Raw genomic sequence first — 18,806 nt, forward strand, 5'->3', positions numbered from 1 at the left:
CTTCCTCCACGGCCAATACAGGGAGGAGGGGAATCTTGACTGACAAGCCTCAGCTCTATCAGGAGAGGGAGACTGACCCACGCTTTCTCTTGCTTCTGGGGTGTACCACTTTTGAAAAAAGAAGGTGAATTTCTCTATATCCTGAAACGCTCTGACTCACTGCACATGATTTAAAGTGTATTGTGGGACGCTGTGAGTGTCTCTGTACCTGTAAACTCTCTGACTCACTGCACGGATGTTTAATGTGTACTGTAGGATAGTATGTAAGTATCTCTGTGTCTTTAAACTCTCTGTCTCTCTGCACAGGTATTGAAAGTGTATTTTAGGATGGTGTGTGTGTCTTTATGCCTTTAAACTCTCTGTTTCACTGCACTACATTGACAGTGTATTGTAGGATGGTGTGAATGGGATGAGGGTCTGTGGGCCGAAGTGTAGCCGATTGGGAGCAGCGCCCGTTTGCGGGGTGAGTATTGCACGCTTGATTTTCTCTCTCCCTTCTATCTTTCTTTCTCTCTTTCTTTCTTTCACCTCCCTCTCTCCCATTCTTTCTTTCACTCTCTTTTCATTCCTCTTATTTCGTGCTTTTTCTTTCTGCCCCAGCACCTTTGTCTTTATCCTGTTTTTGTTCTCTCATGTGTCTCTGCTGGATGATCCAAAATTCAGACCTGCCGCTTCTTCCAGCTTTTCCTTCCTTCTACGATCATGGTCTATTTCATTGAGACTTTCCTGCGGCCTTGCCGAATCTAACATTCACTTTCACATTCTTCCGGCTTTAAGTTTGCTCTCCATCGACCGCTGTTTCTCGGGGGCACATGTCCCGTTCGCATCAATGTTCATTTGTGCCTTGAAATCAGTCGATACATTTCGATCTGATCCAGAGACAAGCTCTAAGAAAGCAGGGCTGGCATTCGGTCGGACAGCGCATACTTTTCCGTGAAATTTCCATGGGGTATCTTGTGACACGGGGGATGTTAACTGAATAACTGGGTTTTGTTTTCATGGTCGTTGGCGCTTTTCCCCGAACAGTTGATGTGCGGGAGAGACGGGCGGCGCTACATTGCTGCAAAAGACGGCTGAAAGGTGCATTTTTGGCAATCTGGGCGGTGCAGGAAAGTCGGAATTGTTCCGCTTGATCTTAATAGGTCTGTGGAAATGTCCGATTGAAAAGGAATGAGGAGAAATGAAAAGAGCGGCAATGGTGAAAAAGTGTCGATTACAGGAGATTGGCCGTGAGCGAAAGGTCCTTTGAATGTCCGGCGCGGAGGGGATTTTGTTCGGAAACGGCAGACTTTAAAGCGCGTGAGGAAAGTGAAGTGCGAGCTGCGTCCTTGGGTCAAATTGGGTGTTTTCAGAAAAACAGCCATTGTGAAATCACAAAAATGAAAACAGAAAATGCTGAAAACGCTGAGCAGGTCAGGCACCGCCTGTGGAGAAAGAACCAGAGGGAACGTTTCAGCTCTATGACCTGAATCATCAGAACTGAAGGGTTTGCCATGTGCGTGAGTAACTTCGCTGTCTCAGATGCTGGCTTCCATCTCTGAATTATGTAAGCTTGAATCTTACTGCTGCCATAATTTGTAGAGTTTTTCATTTTGGCCGCCTCACCAAAAACCCTTCTTTGATAAGAAGTGCTTTTCCGCATTGCTGGTTTACACCTGTTTGCACAATTCAGCAAAGTCTGGATTGCCACCCAACTGTTTCTTAGACGGAGGTGTTGGGACTGTAAGGTGTGATCTCGGTGAAGTATCAATCAATGTGCACAATGGCGCCCTGGTGAACCGAGTACCTCTTATAGTCAGTATAATATAAAAGATATGCACCATAATTATGAATTTCTTCTTTGCATCACACTAGGATTTATTATCAGGGAATGTACATGAGCAGGTCGATTTACGTCACGCTCCGTTCGCTTCGCATCGCCTCCCACAAATAGAATAGAATCATGGAAAGGTCACAGCACGAAAAGATGCAATTCGGCACATCGAGTCCGTGCCGGCTGTCTGCAAGTTCAATCCAGACAGACCCACTCCCCCACCCGATCCCTGTAGCCCTGTATTTTCTTTCGTTTCAAATACTTATCCAGTTCCTTATTGAAGACCATGATGGAATCTGCCTCCATCACCCTCTCGGGCGGTGTATTCCAGACCCTAAACACTCGCTGTGTGGAAACGTTTTTCCTCATGTCACCTTTGGTTCTTTTGCCAAACACCTTAAATCGATGTTCTCTGGTCCTTGAACCTTCCGACAACAGGAACAGTTTCTCTCTATCTACTCTGTCTGGATCCTTCATGATTTTGAATACCTCCATCAAATCTCCTCGTAACCGTCTCTGTTCCAAGCAGAACAACCCCAGCTTCTCCAACCTATTCATGAAACTTATGCCCCTCATCCCTGGAATCTTTACAGTAAATCTCTTCTGTGGGGATTCGGTATTAACATCGCCGAATCCACCACCATCAACATAACTGTCGTTACCATTAACCGGAAACTTAACTGGACCAGCCGCATCAATACTGTGGCTGCAAGTGCAGGTCAGAGGCTGGATATTCTGCGCCAAGTGACTCACCTTCTAATTCCCTAAAGCCGTTCAACCATCTACAAGGCGCCATTTGAGTGAGTTGGAATACTCGTGTGATGGTCATGGACCTGAAACGTTAACTCTGTCTCGATGAATAAAGACCTGCTGAGGAGAGACACATTTACAGTTTTTATTTCAGTATTTTCATTTTGAATAAAGGGGCTTTCGCGTATTTTTGCATGTGACGAGGTGGCCGAGAGGTTAAGGCGATGGACTGCTAATCTATTGTGCTCTGCACGCGTGGGTTCGAATCCCATCCTCGTCGTTATTGTGTTCAAGTTTTGTTTCACTCATTCAGTCCACCCAGAAGGTTTAGTGAAAGTCCCATCCTTCTCGAAACGGCAGACGGAGGATTTTGCATTGTTTGCTGAAATCAGCAACAGTTCCTTCCAGGATGGTGTTGAGATTGTAAGGTCGCGAAATATCAGATTGTACATTGGTGTCATTGTAAAAAGAGTAAATCTTATGGTCAACGTATGTACCATAATTATGATTCGGCCCGGATCATTTCGTGTCTGTGTCTGTTTAAAAGGGATGTGCTGTAAGTCCCGGATCATTCTGTGTGCGTTTCAACCGATTTTCTTGATCCCTTTTTCTTTCTGAACTGAAATGACGATCCTCTCTCGAGAAGAATTTTCACCGCCTGCTTCGGGCAACTGGTAGGAAAAATAACTAATACTGATGAGACCAAGTTCATTCTGCTGGGCTTCCATTCCAATCTCCGCACTCTATCCCCCATTCAGACCCACCCCCGCCTGGACATTATAATCTGCGATATTCATAAGCGAATGGAGAAGCCGAATATCACGTTATAATTTTCTTGGTTGCTCAACAATGAATAGCTTCAATTGCAATGATTCAGAAGGTAATCATAGAATCATAGAATCTTACAGCACAGAAGGACGCCATTCGGCCGTCGTGCCAGTGTCGGCTTTTTCGAAGACCTGTCCAAATTAGACCCACACCCCAGATTTTCCCATAACCTTGCAAATTCGTCCTCTTCAATTATGTCCAATTGCCTTTTGAATGATCCTATGGAATCGGCTTCCACCACCATTTCAGGAAGTGCGTTCCTGATCTTAACAACCCTCTGTGTGAAAAAAATTCTCCTCAATACCGCTCTCGTTCTTTTCCCAATTATTTTAAATCTGTGATCTCCGGTTACCGACCCACTTGCCAGAGGAAACAGTTTCTCCCTACTTGCTCTTTCAAAACCCCTCACTATTTTGAATATCTCTGTTAGATCTCCCGTTAACCATCTCTGCTGGAAGGAGAATAATCCCAGCTTCACCAATCTCTCCAAATAACTGAAGTCCCTCATCACTGGTATCATCCAGGCCAACCTGCTCTGAATCCTCTTCACTGTCTTTTCATCCAAAATTATGGTGCCCAGATCTGTACAATACACTTCAGCTGAGGCCTAAACAATGATTTGTAAGGATTAGTATGATTTCCTTTTTTTGTATTCAATGCCCCTATTTACAAAGCCAAATATCCCATACGCTTTCTTAACCGCCTTATCAACTTAACCTGTTTTATGTATATGAACTCCCAGGTCCCTCTGCACTTGGAACCCCCCCATAAATTGTACAATATAGATTATACTGCCTCTCCATGTTCTTCATCCAAAAGTACATCACTTCACACTGATCGGCGTTAAATCTGTCACGTGACCGCCCATTTCACAAGTCTGTCTGTGTCCTCCTGAAGTCTGCTATTATCTTGCTCATTACTTACTACGTTGCCAACTTTCATATCATCCGCAAACTTCGAAATTGTACCCCCTATTCCCACATCCAAGTCATTTATATAGAACAAGAAAAGCAATAGTCCCAATACCGACCCCTGGGGGATTTCATTGCATATTTCTCCCCAGTCAGAAAAACATCCGTTCACCACGAATCTCTGCCTCCTATCCCTCAGCCAATTACTTGCCCACGTTACCACTGGCCCTTTAATCCCACGTGCTTCTAGTTTTCGAATAAGTCTGTTATGTGTTAATTTCTAAAATATGTCCTGAAAATAACTGTAATTTTATTGTTTAGCAATGAGAATACAGATATTAAGACCGAGTGATAGATCGGGTTGATTACCAATACCCCAAGGTGACGGGACCCGAGCATGGGAAATCCCATCTGGGTTTATATTTTCCGGAAACGGAGACGGAAAATAGCAAAACTCATCCCGTCGAAATCCAACAATTGAACGAAGATCCGACAGCCTTTTCTCATCCCGGGTTTCCAGACCTGGCCGTTGAAGGAAGCCTGATAAGTCCATTAGGGAGCAACACCGAAAGTGAAGAAACGCAGACAGAGATAGAGAGATACATGCAAAGAAAAATAGTATAAACCTCCAATTCTGTGATTGAGCAGAATTTAAGCTGCAGCTTCAAGGAAATTCGTCGAATGTCGTGAAATCTTAGACGTGTACATAGGGGTGGATTATAACTTTATTTCTGAAAAAAGTAAACGCTGCCTGGTAACTACAGCTCTTATTTATTTGACCATTTTACAGTGGCGGTGTGAAGTGATTTCGAATCTCAGTGAATTTCAAGACCACGCTTGACCCACTCGTTTGGTCACCCACAGATAGCACGCGGTTGTAGACTGCGCAGGCTCATCACAGGAACTCTGCCAGACTGCATGTTCCAGACTTGTATCCAACGCTACACGTGTAGCCTGCAGCCGTGTGTGGATTGGTGGTTCAGTGTAGACGGGAAACCAGGGGTTTGGTTCCAGGCCAATGCAGCTTCCTTTACCTTTTGTATCTGTACCCATGAAATCGCCTGAATTGGGATAAATTCATGTGCCGGCTTCAATCTGTACAACTTGAAAGATTATCTTCATTTCGTCTCCGTGTCTTTCGTGGACATACCCTCTGCATTCTGTCCTCTGGTGTTCAAACATGCTCGGCTGGAGATAAGTCAAACCTGCCTTCTGCACTTGCTTCAAAGATGTGAGAAGCCAATTGGTGGTTTTTGACGAAAAATGGGGACGCAAGGGGGCTGATACCGGGATTTGTACCAGTGAAACTCCCTGAGCGAGAATCAGATCCAAAGTCCAACTGGTAACAGAGCCGTGCAGTCACTGTAAAATTTCGCTGCTACGCAGCCGATCCGCCATCCTTTCAGAACACCATGGCCATCCAAACTCGCTTTCTTGTACGATATACGATGTAGAGCAATATCAGGTTCTAAAGTAATTATTTCAGATCAACAATATTCGTCTCTCTTTATCAAATTAGTTTTGAATGTACGACTTGTATTATCAAGTAACACTTTACAGAATGAATTACTCTGAAACGACATTGTCGTCTGTCTCGGCATCGTCATAGTTTACACTCCACCAGAAGTACACTTTACTCAAATTGCTGCTTTCATTCACTATGAGAAAGAAGAGCCACGAATGTGGAAACATTAGCTACGAATTTATCAGCTGGGTTGCACCCTTCCTTTTCCTACTTCCTCAGTCTTTTTTTTCTTTACCCTTCTCTGCTATTGTTGCAGGTTAGATCAGCCATCGCCGTTCAAGGAAGCCTGAGAAGTCCATTGTGGACAATACAGAGAGACAAGAGACGGAGACATGGAGAGATGGAGAGATGCATGCAAAGAAAATAAAGAGTATAAATGTCAGGTTTTGCAAACTAGCAGAATTTATGTTACAGATTGGGAAGGATTCCTTCTTGGGTCTTGAAATCTTGCAAGAGAAGGTTGGACACAAGTTAAAATCATAGGCCTCGCTGGAGAATCTCTCATTCTGGGAAAGAGATAAATGCGGTCAATTAACTCCAATTAATCTATTTCAACACTGAAGTGATCTTTAAACAGTAGCTCTGCGAGCAGAATTCAAACCTGGGCAGGAAAACCTCAATTGAATTTTGAGTCCAACGCTTTAAACACTCGGCCACCGCAGCTGTAAATGGCATGTTCATTCAGATCGGATCCCAAATGGACACATGCTGCTGTTACAAACGCGCGCATTGATGGTGCTTGGGGTCGAATTCTTACTTGTTACGCTGGAGACCTTGGTTCGATTCCCAATCAATGCAGGATCATTCTGTAACAATGAGGAGCTGAAGATCAAAAGTATACTATTTCGCCCCTCGAGCCTTATGCGCAATTCAGTGAGATCCTGGTTGATATGTAACCTAACTGCATATTATCGCCTTAGCCCCATGTCCCTTAATGCCTTTGGTTAACAAAAATCTATCATTTAACAATTGAGCTCGCATCAACTGCCGTTTGTGGAAGAGAATTCCAAACTTCTCCCTCCCTTTGCTTGCAGAGGTGTTTCCCAACTTCACTCCTGAAAGTCCTGACCCGAATATTTAGGCTGCGTCCCCGAGTCCTGGACACGCTAACGGGCGGAAATATTTTTTTTCTATTTACCCCATCAGTTCCCCTTAATATTTTGAAATGTTCGATCAAATCAGCACTTCATCTACTGAATTCGAGGCAAACCCGAGTTTATGTAATCTCTCCGCGTAATTTAAACTGTGGAGTCCAGGCAACATTCTAGTAAATAGACGCTGCACTCCCTTCATAGCCAATATATCCTTCCTAAGGTGCGTTGCCCAGAACCGAGGGCAATACTCCAGGTGTGGTCTAACCAGAGCTTTGTATAACTGTATCATAATGCCTATCCCCTTGTATTCTAGTCCTCTGGATATAAAGACCAACATTCCACTAACCTTTTTGATTATTTTTTGTACCTGTCCATGACATTTTAATGATGTATCTTCATGGACCCCTAAGTCTTTTTGGACCTCCACTGTTTCGAGCTTTTCACCATTTCGAAAGTACGCTGATTTATCCTTTTAGGTCCAAAGTGGATGACCTCACACTTGACATCGATTTGCCACAATTTTGCACATTCATTTATTATATTAATGCCTGTCTGTAATTTTATGCTTTCATCTGCACTGCTTACAATGCTGCCCATCTTGGTGTCATCGGCAAACTTGGATATGTGGCTTTCTATCTCGTCATCTAATATCCGCCTGAATTGGGAAAAATCCAAATTCAGTTTCAATCTCCTCATCTTCTTGAGACATTTTATTTGCTTCATGTGTATTGGGTCGACGAAACTTCGGCATTCAGTCCACTGGAGCTCAAACATCCTCTGGATATAATTCAGTTCCACCAACAGCAAAACTGAAAAGATGTGAGAAGACAATTGGTGACTTTTCACTAAAAGGAGAAACACATGAGGGCTCGTCCGGGACTTGAAGCCGGGACCTCTCACATATCATTCAATGAAACTCCCTAAGCGAGAATCATACCCCTAGACCAACGAGCCGCTGTTATTTTAGTTGTGCAGCCAGTGTAAAAGTTGGTTGCTTCTCACAGCCGATCGACCATCCTTTCAGACCTCTTCGATCCATCCAATCTCGTTTTCTGTTCGGGTGGACAGCAATATCAAGTTGTACACTAACTATTTCCATTCACCAATATTAGTCTCCCTTTACCAAATTGCTTTCGAGTGCACGACTTGAGTTATCAAGTAAGACGTTTCAGAATTAGTTGCTCTTAAACTACATTGCTTGTGAGGATATTGAGAGTCGTGTGGATTTATGGCACGCTCTGTTCCCTTTGCATTGCAACCAACACATAGAATTGAATCATAGAAAGCTGATAGCACGGAAAGAGGCCATTCGCGCCTTCGAGTCCGTGCGAGATCTCTGCAAGAGCAATCCAGCTAGAACCACTCCCCCGCCTTTCCCCGAAGCCCTGCATTTTTTTTTCCTTTCAAGTACTTATCCAGCTTCCCTTTGAAGGCCATGATTGAATCTGCCTCCATTATACCCTCGGGCAGTGCATTCGAGATCCGAACCTCTCGCTGTGTAAAAAAGTTTTTCCTCATGTCACCTTTGGTTATTTTGCCAATCACTTTAAATCTCTGTCCTCTGGTTCTTGACCCTTCCGCCAATGGGAACAGTTTCTCTCCATCTTCCATGCCGAGATCCTTCATGATTTTGAATACCTCTATCAAATCTCTACAAAACCGTCTCTGTTCCAAGGAGAACAACCTCAGATTCTCCGGTCGATCCACGTGAGTAAAGTCCCTTATCCCTGGAATTATTATAGTATTTTTTTCTGCACCCCCTCGAAGGCCTTCACATCTTTCCTGAAGTGCGGTGTCCCGAACCCCACACAAAATTTCAGTTGTGTTCGAACCAGTGTGTTATAAAGTTTCATCCTGACTTCTATACTTTTGTACTTTTGTACTCAAGACATCTATTTCTAAAGCCCAGGATCCCGTATGCTTTTTAACCGCTTTCTCAACCTGCCCTGCCACATTCAACGATTTGTACACATAAACCCCTCTTTGTTCCTCTACCGCTTTTACATTTGTGCCCTGGAGTTTATTTTGCCTCTCCTCGTTTTTCCGACCGAAATGTATCACTTCGCATTTTTTTGCGTTAAATTTCATCTGCCCCGTCTCCGCCCTTGCCACCAGCCTGTCTATATCCTTTGAAGTTCATCACTATCCTTATCATTGTTTCCTACCCTTCCAAGGTTTGTTTCATCTGCAAATTTTGAAATTGAGCCCTGTGCACTCGAGTCCAAGTCATTAATATATATCAGGAAAAGCAGTGGTTCCAGCACTGATCCCTGGGGAACGCCACTGTACACCTCTCGCCAGTTCGAAAAACAACAGTTCACCAGTAATCTGTTTCCTGCTGTTCGTCAATTCTGCATTCATGTTGTTACTGCCCCCTTCATTCCATGGGCCGCAATTTTGATGATCAGCCTCCCATGCGGCACTTCATCAAACACCTTTAGAAAGTCCTTATACACCACATCAACTAAATTGCCCTCATCTATCCTCTCTCTTACCTCATCAAAAAACTCTAACAGGTCAGTTAAGCACGATTTACCTTTAATAAATCCGTGCTGCCTTTCCCTAATCAATCCACCCTCGTCCAACTGACTGTTAATTCTGTCCCGGGATATCGTTTCTAAACGTTTCCCCACCACTGAGGTTAAACTGACTGGCCTATAGTTGCTGGGTTTAATCGTACACCCTTTTTTGGACAAGGGTGTAACCTTTGCAATTTTCCAGTCCTCTGGCACCACCCACATATCTAAGGATGTTGGTAGATTATGGTCAGTCCCTCCGCAATTTCCACCCTTACTTCACTCAGCAACCGAGCATGCATTCCATCCGGACGTGGTGGTTTATCTACTTTAAGTACAGCCAGCCGTTCAAGTGCCTCTTCTTTATCAATTTTTAGACCATCCAGTATCTCAACGATAACTTCCTTTGCTGATACTCTGTCTTCTTGGTAAAGACCGATACAAAGTACTCATTTGGTACCAAGGCCATCCCCTCTGCCTCCATGAGTCGATCTCCTTTATCGTGCCTAATCGGCCTCACTCCTCCTCTGACTACCCGTTTACTGTTTGCATGCCTGTCGAAGTCTTTTGGATTCCATTTTATGTTGGCCGTCAGTCAATAGTCATATTTCTCTTTGCCTCTCATTTCCTTTTTCACTTCCACTCTGAACTCCCTAAATTCGGCCTGGTGAATTAACGCATAAAAAAGTTAGCATTTCTTTCAGCCGGAAACAGAAAGTTACTGGTTGATCAATGGCGATTTGAACAACTATTCGTCTTTTTTACAGAGTTGAATGAGTTTTGCGAAATTAATACAGTGAACTAATACAGTAAAGTTGAGTTCCTGATCGGGAACCGCCTCAGACAGCGCATTATTGCCCATCCCTGGGAAACAAGATACTATCGAAACTTTGACAACACATCTCAGGTCCCCCGACAAAGACACAGCTTGCCAGCTGTTCCGATATCTGGAGCCTGGACAGGGAGTTAAATGCTGGACCTTCAGCTCACTGCCCACTTTAAAAGTCTGATACTCTACCGACTGAGCTACCCAGGCTCGATACCACATAAGCTCCCATCGTACATATTCATGGGAGACCTCTGAATTATCCCTGCAGCCGTCGAACGAGGGTGAGGTCCGTTTGATAAAATTCTCAGCAACGTGTTGAGGAGAATCCTTGTTTCTGTTGAACAAGATATAAGAAACATGGACAGTGAACTCGTGAGTTTACAATTCTTCTTCTTTGTGCCAAATGTCTTGTCATTCGTTAGCAGCAATTAAAATAGCACTTTACCCAGCGGCTCAAAAGCTGAACTTGTCCCACACGGGAGTTGGAAAAGGCATCTCGACCTTTCAGCGTTATAACATCTGTAAGCTGAATAATTTCTCCTGTACACAGTCAAACCAGGCAGCATATTTCTCTTCCAAATTTTCCCAACACGACACTTTCAACCGATGAATATCGGCTTAATGAAAAGAAGAATTGTTTTTTTGGTTCTTTAGATTTAAAGATCTCGTACCGGCCCCTTTGCCATATGAGCTGCCGCTAAAAGCCCATCTCTCCCCTTATGAACAAGTAAACTGGCACTTGCTATTGAAAGACGGTAGGCCAGAGGAACCCAAATGCCCACATGGGAAAACTAAGAAGTCGATTGTTGACCTCCATACGTTTGTCCCACAAGAGCGTATTGTAAAAACGACTGGTTGTTAACAAGATGCGTTATGGAAGATACCATTTGTATCTTGAACTCCGTTCAAAATGTTCGGAGTAAAAGGTTTGATTGTTTTCGAAGACGCTCGAACTCACAACCTGGTCATTTCTGGAGCCCATACTGCTATAAATAAGTAACGCACGCTTAACAATTGGGCAACACGAGAGCAGCGAACAACCGACAGCATCAGCGCTCCTGCCAAACAGCTTTATTTTCGGTCTCTCAATTATCACTTCGAGATCTTTCTCAAACAGAAGCCTCCAATCAAGATGCGCTTCGTTAAATAACAATTCCGAAATCAAGAGAGTTATGATCGATCATGACTAAAGTATGTACAATTTCCTCACCTGTTCCTTTTAATCACTGGGATGGAAACCATCAGGTCCTGGAGATTTGTCGATCTTTCGCCTCCTCATTTTCTCCATTGCCATCATTTTACTTGTACTGAATCCCCTTGATTTATTAACAGTTTTCCTCGTGTCTCTGCTATGTTAGCCTCATCCATTTCTGTGACGACCGATGCAAAGTAAAAATTTAGCAACTCTGCCATTTCCTGATTTTCAATTACAATATCACCTCCATCTGTCTTTAAGCGGCCCACATTACTCTCAGCCTCCCTTCTTTCTCTTAATATACTCGTAAAAACCTTGAGAGTTGTCCTCATTTTCCCTCACAAGTTTTTCTCCTTTTCCCTTTTTGCTCCTCTTACGATTTTTTTAGTTTCAGCACCACAATAAACAACACTTCGCTGTAAAGATCGGCTCAATAGTTCTCCAATGTCAGAGCGAGAATTGTCTGACGCCCTGATTTATTTAATGTCACAAATACAATCACACATAATCATCCGTGCATCAACGCACTGAAGGATACACAAAGATAAACTCAGCGAGAAATGCAGTCAGTGTCGGGATGCACAGGTGAACCGACAAGCGAAATGGACAGAGATAAAACGGCCTGAACCCCCAACAGTGAAGTGTCGCTGATAGATATTAGTGAGGAGGTGGGGACCAGAAATCATCAATTGGCGCTGTGGCTTAGTTGGTTAAAGCATCTGTCTAGTAAACAGGAGGTCTTGGGTTCAACTCCCAGCAGTGCCTTGTGCAGCTCATTATTTTTCCTAATTTATGGAATAAAGCGACAAAATAACAATGTTGTGTTCGTATTTGTTCAGGTTTCAGGAGGAAACGGATAACTGTTCAAAAACGCCCTTTCATTCCACAGACAGACCTCTCAGAGAATGTGTCTGTAACACGTTAATTTAAGGACACGTTCTTGTTTCTGGGCTCGTTGTGATCGGGGTATAATTCACGATTTGAGGTTCAAAGCCGGAAGACATCCTAATTTGGACCAAGACTTGTGATATTGACCAGCGGGATAAACGTTTGCAAAGAGGAAAAAGAAGTCCTCTAATCGCTCGATCTGAATCTCCAGGCCCAGAGGAAATATATCCCAGGATGTTAACAGAAGCAAGGAAGGAAATAGCGGAGGCTCTGACCATCATTTTCCAATCCACCCTGGCAAAAGGTGTCGTGCAGGAGGATTTGAGGATTGCTAACGTTGTACCATTGTTGAAAAAGGGAGAAAGGGATAGATCGAGTAAATACAGGCCAGTCAGCCTAAACTCGAGCTGAAGTATGAATCGTCATTGAGAAAGGCACGGATTAATCAAGGACAGTCAGCGTGGATTTGTTAAGGGATGGTCGTTTGAATTGAATTATTTGAGGAGGTATCAAGGAGGAATGATGAGGGTATCGCGATTGATGTAGTCAACATGGATTTTAACGAGGCTTTTGACAAAGTCCTACAGGGCAGATTTGTCAAAAATGTAAAAGCCCATTGGATGCAAGGGACATTGGCAAGTTGAATCCAAAATTGGCTGAGTAGCAGGAAGCAAGCGGTTGTGGTCGACGGGTGCTTTTGTGACTGGAAGGCTGTTTCGAGTGGGGTTCCATGCGGCTTCATACTAGGTCCCTGCTTTTCATGGTACAGATCATTGATTTAGATTTAAATGTAGGTGGCATGATGAAGAAATTTGCAGATGATACAAAAATTGTTCCTGTGGTTGAGAGTGAGGAGGAAAGCTGTCGAATGCAGGAAGATATCCATAGAGCGGACAGGTGGAAAGAAAAGTGGCAAATGCAGTTCAATCTGAAGAAGTGTGAGGTAATGCATTTAGTGGGGGTGGGGCAAAAAGGCAAGGGAGTATATAATAAATATTGCAATTAATTTGCCATTTACACGCCCATTCTGCAAATCTACTAACGTCTTCCTTTATTATTCGCATTTTTCTTTGTATTAACTACAGCTCGCAATTAGGTGTCCTCCCTAAATTTTGAAATTGTACTTCCGATTCCCGTGTCCAAATCATGAATGTAAATTTTGAACAAAAGTGGTCCCAGCACCGATAAATTGTGAACAACAGTGGTCGCACCACTGATAAAGTGTTAACAACAGTGGTCCCATCACTGATATATTGTGAACAACAGTTGTGCCAGCATCGATAAATTGTGAACAACCGTGGTCCCAGCACCGATAAATTGTGAACAGCAGTGGTCCCAGCACCGATAAATTGTGAACAACTGTCGTCCCAGGAATTTTGATCTTGAACTGCAGTTGAAACTTTTGCACAAAAGAAAATAACGTCCCCAAATCGTCCCACGTGAATCTCAAATGCTTTGGGAAGAAGTTCAATAGAAACAATCAGGACTTTAAAGGCACCTCAACGACCTGAACTTTCGTTGAATGAATTGTGTTAGCCATTGCATTCGACCGTGAAATCACTCTTGACTTTCATCTCATTGAAGCAGAGTGTGGCCGCTTTGCATCTGTTAGCATGTCGGTGGCGTGTTTACATTTGATATTGATCGCTTCCAATTTGTAAAATTCATCAATCGTCAGGAAAAAGAAACCGAGAATCGAGTTGTCCCTCTAAGTAATGAGCTGAAGGGATTGGTGATCCAAGCAGATCTGGAAAATGCGTGGTGCAATCGGTCAGGAGTTCCAAATCCACCCTCCAGCCACTCGGCAATCATATTGAATGAACTTTACTCTGGCCCATTGTCGCCGCTCTGAAATCGAGTATTTCTCCGGCATGTTTTTCTTCATAGTTGCTGGTTTAAGAGTGAAGACCGGCTGGTTGGATTTTCACTCCGACAAGCTTTAATCATTCATTTTTCACTGACTGTAGACAGTTGTTATATTGGTCGCTGCAATCTCAAAGTTTAGCCCAGTGAATTATTGGTTTAGCAGGTGATCTCTTCACCTGTTCTCGGCGGTGTTATCCGTTAGCGTGAAAGTTTGATTGTTCGAGCCCTTATTTTATTTTTCCTCAGGATTCATCGTCTCAAAGTTCCAGGGTTTCAACGCATGTTTTGGAATCAAGAAAATGTACCGGAATCATTGCCAGCTGAGCAGGGCTGATATTCTACCATTTACCCTGCGGTCGGAAATCAGGCACATGAATCATATAAAGGAATGGAACATTGGCTTCACGGTAATTACAATTCTCCTTGACAGACAAGCCCCCGAAAGGCCCGAAGGGAGGCCGCATTCGCAGCAGGAGAGCTGGTTCGCTGGGACATGGAGATTTCTGTAGTGAGTGAGACCAGACTGTTCCGATGTTCAGAGAATAAATTTCGCATCCTTTATTTTGGAAAAGCAAAACGGTGGGGATTTTTGTCATAGCCCGATGCCTTTCGTGTTGTATCAGATGTTCCTCGTTGCGTTACTTTCATCTTGATCGGAGAACCAGTTCGGGCGCTCCTGTGATAAACAGCGACAGTTGCCAGTTAATGTTAAATTTAACAACGACTCCACTGCGTTTTTAATCCCACTCTTAAGATGCAGTCTATAAAATGAAAAAAAATCATCACATTCAAAGCATAAAAATCTTATTAAAGTTTTGACTGTCTCTCGGTCACCACGTCAACATCGCCTTCAGTCTAAAATAGAAAGTTATGGATTGATTCATGATGATTAAAACAGGGACTCAACTACGAACTGGATTTAATTAGCTTCATGTAATTAATTTAATAAGTTCATAACTCTTTTTAAAGTTAATTCCCTAACTGGGAATCGAACCTCGCGGCGGTGAGAGTACCGAATTCTCACCACCAGGCCATTGGGGAGCTCCCAAGATTGCGCACGAGACAAAGTGGAACTGATGACATTATTATTTATTTCGCTCTTTCAAGATTCATTCAGCTCCGTGTTTATTCCCAGGCCTCTTATCTCTCCTTCTTTTCAGCTTCTGACCGCGGATATTCCTGTGGCTAAATATCAATAATATAGAACATCTCACAGCCCCGGTATATTTGCTGTTTCTCTGTGCAGTTCTGTGCAAAATCAAACTGCACGCAAATACCGACAGTGCCTCTCTCTCACTCCCCACAGAAGCAGCAGGAGATGCCACTTTAAACTGCCAGTTGCTTCAAACGATTCATGATGGACCTGCGTGACCTTTCAGCTTTCCAAGGAGCTGCATTCAGTGCGTGAATTTTGGAAATGGAAACATGTCCATCAGCAGCTTGTGGTCGTATTTTACCTCACTTTCCATTTCATGTCCATGCCTACTTGCACTTGGTGATGTCATTCCCTGAACATCACCTCTGTCGCGATATTATTTCGAACAGAAAATGCCATTTTGTGCCAGCAGTTTGTCTGGCAGGAAAATGACCTGAATTACAAAGGGCCAAGTAGGAAAGGCTGCGTTGCTCTGCTTGTTCGCAGCAAAGAATTTTCAGCGTTTCCTTGGGGTTTAGTGTTTAGGATTCGGCGCTTTCATCACCACGGCAAAGGTTCGATTGTCGGTCTCAACATCCACATATTATACACTCTACCATAAGTGTACTGTACTCAAATTGCTGATTTTTTCATTGTGAGGGGAAGAAACATAAATGTGTGGACATTAATTACGAATTGATCAGCTGGGTTGCACCTTTTCTTTTCCTACCGTCTCAGTCTTTCCATCTTTACCCTTCTCTGCTGGTGTTGCAGGTTCCATCATTCTTCGCTGTTCACGATGCCTGAGAAGTCCATCAGGAGAAAACAGGCAAAGTCAAGAGACAGAGACAGGGAGAGATTAAAACATAGAAATAAGTTGTATAAATGTCAAGTTCTGCGAACGAGCAGAACTTAGAATGGACCTTGGGAGAGATTCCTTCACGTGTCTTGCAATTTTGCAAGAGATCATTGGGCTCCGAGTTTAAAGCGTCGTTGGCGATGGAGCACATCTCTGAGGGAGCGAACAAGGTCCGTTCGTTCAAGTTCATGTTAATTTGAACACTGAACAAACTTTAAAAAGTAGCGCTGTGAACAGGATTCGAACCTGTGCAGGGAAACCCCATTGGATTTCAAATCCAACGCCTTAACCACTCGGCCATCGCAGCTGGAAACCTCAATGATTGACAGCTATAAATCAGAATGCGTAGGGTTATCACACGAGATCTGTGACACTTTGTTCTCTCAGACAGGTTTCCAACTGGAAACTTACAGCTTGTTGATGTGCTGACTTTGCTGTCTCGGTGATAGAATTCTCATTTATCACGTGAGAAACCGGGGTTCGATTTCCGGTTCGTTTAGGATTATTTTCATTCTCCATTCATACGATCGCGTGAATTGTGCGACATTCGCCCTCAGCTTCAATCTGCGCACCATTTCGAGACATTTTCCATTCTCCACGTGTGTTGCGTCGAAGCTGGGTAGGAAAATCACATTGCAAGTCTGACGCCTTAATCATTGGGACATCGCAGCTGCAAGCGACAAATCCGACACGGCTGCAGAAGAGAATGAAGAAGGTTATGACAGGAGAACTCTGAGACTGTATGTTCTTTTAGACAGGTTTCGAACTGAGCGCATGCCGCCGGCTGCTGTGCGGACTTTGTTATTTCAGTGATCAAATTCTTGCTTTCTGCGCGGGAGGCCCGAGTTCGATCACTGCCCAATGGAGGAGCATTTTTCATTCTCCATTCATGAGGTCACGTGAATTCGGATACGTTTACATTAAGCTTCAATTTGAACACCATCTTGTGACATTTTCCTTTCTCCATGTGTGTTGTCGTCGACAGAACCTCTGCATTCTGTCCTCCATGCACTGGAATTAAGACAATCCTGCCGACTACACCGCTGACAAGACGTGAGAAGCCAATTAGTGATTTTGAACTAAAAATGGGAACACCGCAGGGCTCGTCCGGGATCTCTCGCATAATAATCAGCAAATCCCCAAAGCGAGAATCATACCCCAAGACCAACGAGCCACTGATGACAGAGGGGTGCAACCAATGCAGAATTCTGTGCCACCCACAGCCGATCGGCCACCATTCTCTGCAACGTATCACTTTTTCTATTCCGATGTACGGCAATGTGAAGACGTACATTAACTATTTCATATCAACAATATTAGCATCTCTTTACCACATTCGTTTCGAATGTGCGAGTTGTATTATCAAGTGAGACTTTGCAGAATTAATTGCTCTAAAGCTACATTGTTGTCTGTCTCGGCATCCGCAGATTATCCACTCTCCCATAAGTATAACAGTGACAACACTTCAAAAATACTTCATTGGCTGTAAAGCGCTTTGCGAAGTCTTGAGGTCGTGAAAAGCGCTTTATAAATACAAGACTTTGTTTTTATACTGGGCTAAAAGTACTGATGTTTTCACGATGAGGACGAAGAGACATCAATATGTGGACACTGGCCACGAATTCATCATCTGGGTTGGTCCTTTACATTTCCGACCGTCTCAGTCTTTCGATCTTTACCGTTCTCTGCTGGTGTCGCAGGTTCGATGAGCTTTGGCCGTTCAACGAAGCCTGAGAAGTCCATCAGGGGAAAACAGAGAGGGACAGAAACAGGGAGAGATAGAGAGATCTAAGTATAGAGAAAAAGCCTGAATATCAAGTTAGCAGAATTTGAAATGAAGCGTGAGAGAGATGGAATCATACATTCATAGAATCGTTACTGCACAGAAGGAGGCCATTCGGCCCATTGAGCCTTCCCCGGCTCTCTTTAAGAGCAATCCAGTTCGTCCCATTCCCCCGTTCTTTCCCTGTAGACCCGCTAATATTTTTCCTTCAAGTACTTATCCAATTCCTTTTAGAGAGTCACGATTAAATCTGTTTCCACCACCCTTTCAGGCGATGCATTCCGGATTATAACTACTCGCTGATTTAAAACGTTTTTCCTTATATCGCCTTTGGTTCTTTTGTCAACCACCGTAAATCTGTGCCCTCTAGTTCTCGACCATTCTGCCAACGGGAGCAGTTTCTCTTTATTTAATTTATCTGAACCCGTCATGATTTTGAACACTTCTATCAAATCTCATCTCAACCTTCCTGCCCTGAGGAGAATAAGCCCAGCTTCTCCAGTCTTTACACGTAACTGAAGTCCTTCATCCCTGAAACCGTTCCAGTAAATCTTTTCTGCGCCACCTCTCAGGCCTTCACATCCTTCCTAAAGTGCGGTGCCCAGAATTGGACACAATACTCCAGTTGTGGATTATTGTGAAGTTTCCTTCAAGCACCTTGAAGTTTTGCAAGAGACCACTGGGCTCCCAATTAAAAGGCTCTGCCGCGGTGGAGGATCTCTCTGAGAGAAGGAAATGCGGCCCGTTATCTCCAGTTCATATTTATTTGAGCATTGAACAAAACTGTAAAAAATGGCGCCGTGAGCAGGATTCC

General features: G+C 43.7%; 3 non-coding genes across 3 annotated transcripts; 2 read left to right on the top strand and 1 right to left on the bottom strand.

The window, feature by feature from the left end:
- The first annotated feature begins 2,761 nt into the window (after positions 1-2,761).
- Positions 2,762-2,843, top strand: trnas-gcu (transfer RNA serine (anticodon GCU)). Its single transcript has one exon. It is a non-coding gene; the product is annotated as a tRNA-Ser (tRNA).
- Positions 2,844-12,152: 9,309 nt separating this feature from the next.
- Positions 12,153-12,226, top strand: trnat-agu (transfer RNA threonine (anticodon AGU)). Its single transcript has one exon. It is a non-coding gene; the product is annotated as a tRNA-Thr (tRNA).
- A 4,208-nt stretch (positions 12,227-16,434) lies between these two features.
- On the bottom strand, positions 16,435-16,516 carry trnas-uga (transfer RNA serine (anticodon UGA)). Its single transcript has one exon. It is a non-coding gene; the product is annotated as a tRNA-Ser (tRNA).
- Positions 16,517-18,806: the final 2,290 nt, after the last annotated feature.

This window comes from Heptranchias perlo, chromosome 20 (assembly GCF_035084215.1).
Source record: "Heptranchias perlo isolate sHepPer1 chromosome 20, sHepPer1.hap1, whole genome shotgun sequence".
In the NCBI taxonomy this organism is placed as follows: Eukaryota; Metazoa; Chordata; class Chondrichthyes; order Hexanchiformes; family Hexanchidae; genus Heptranchias; species Heptranchias perlo.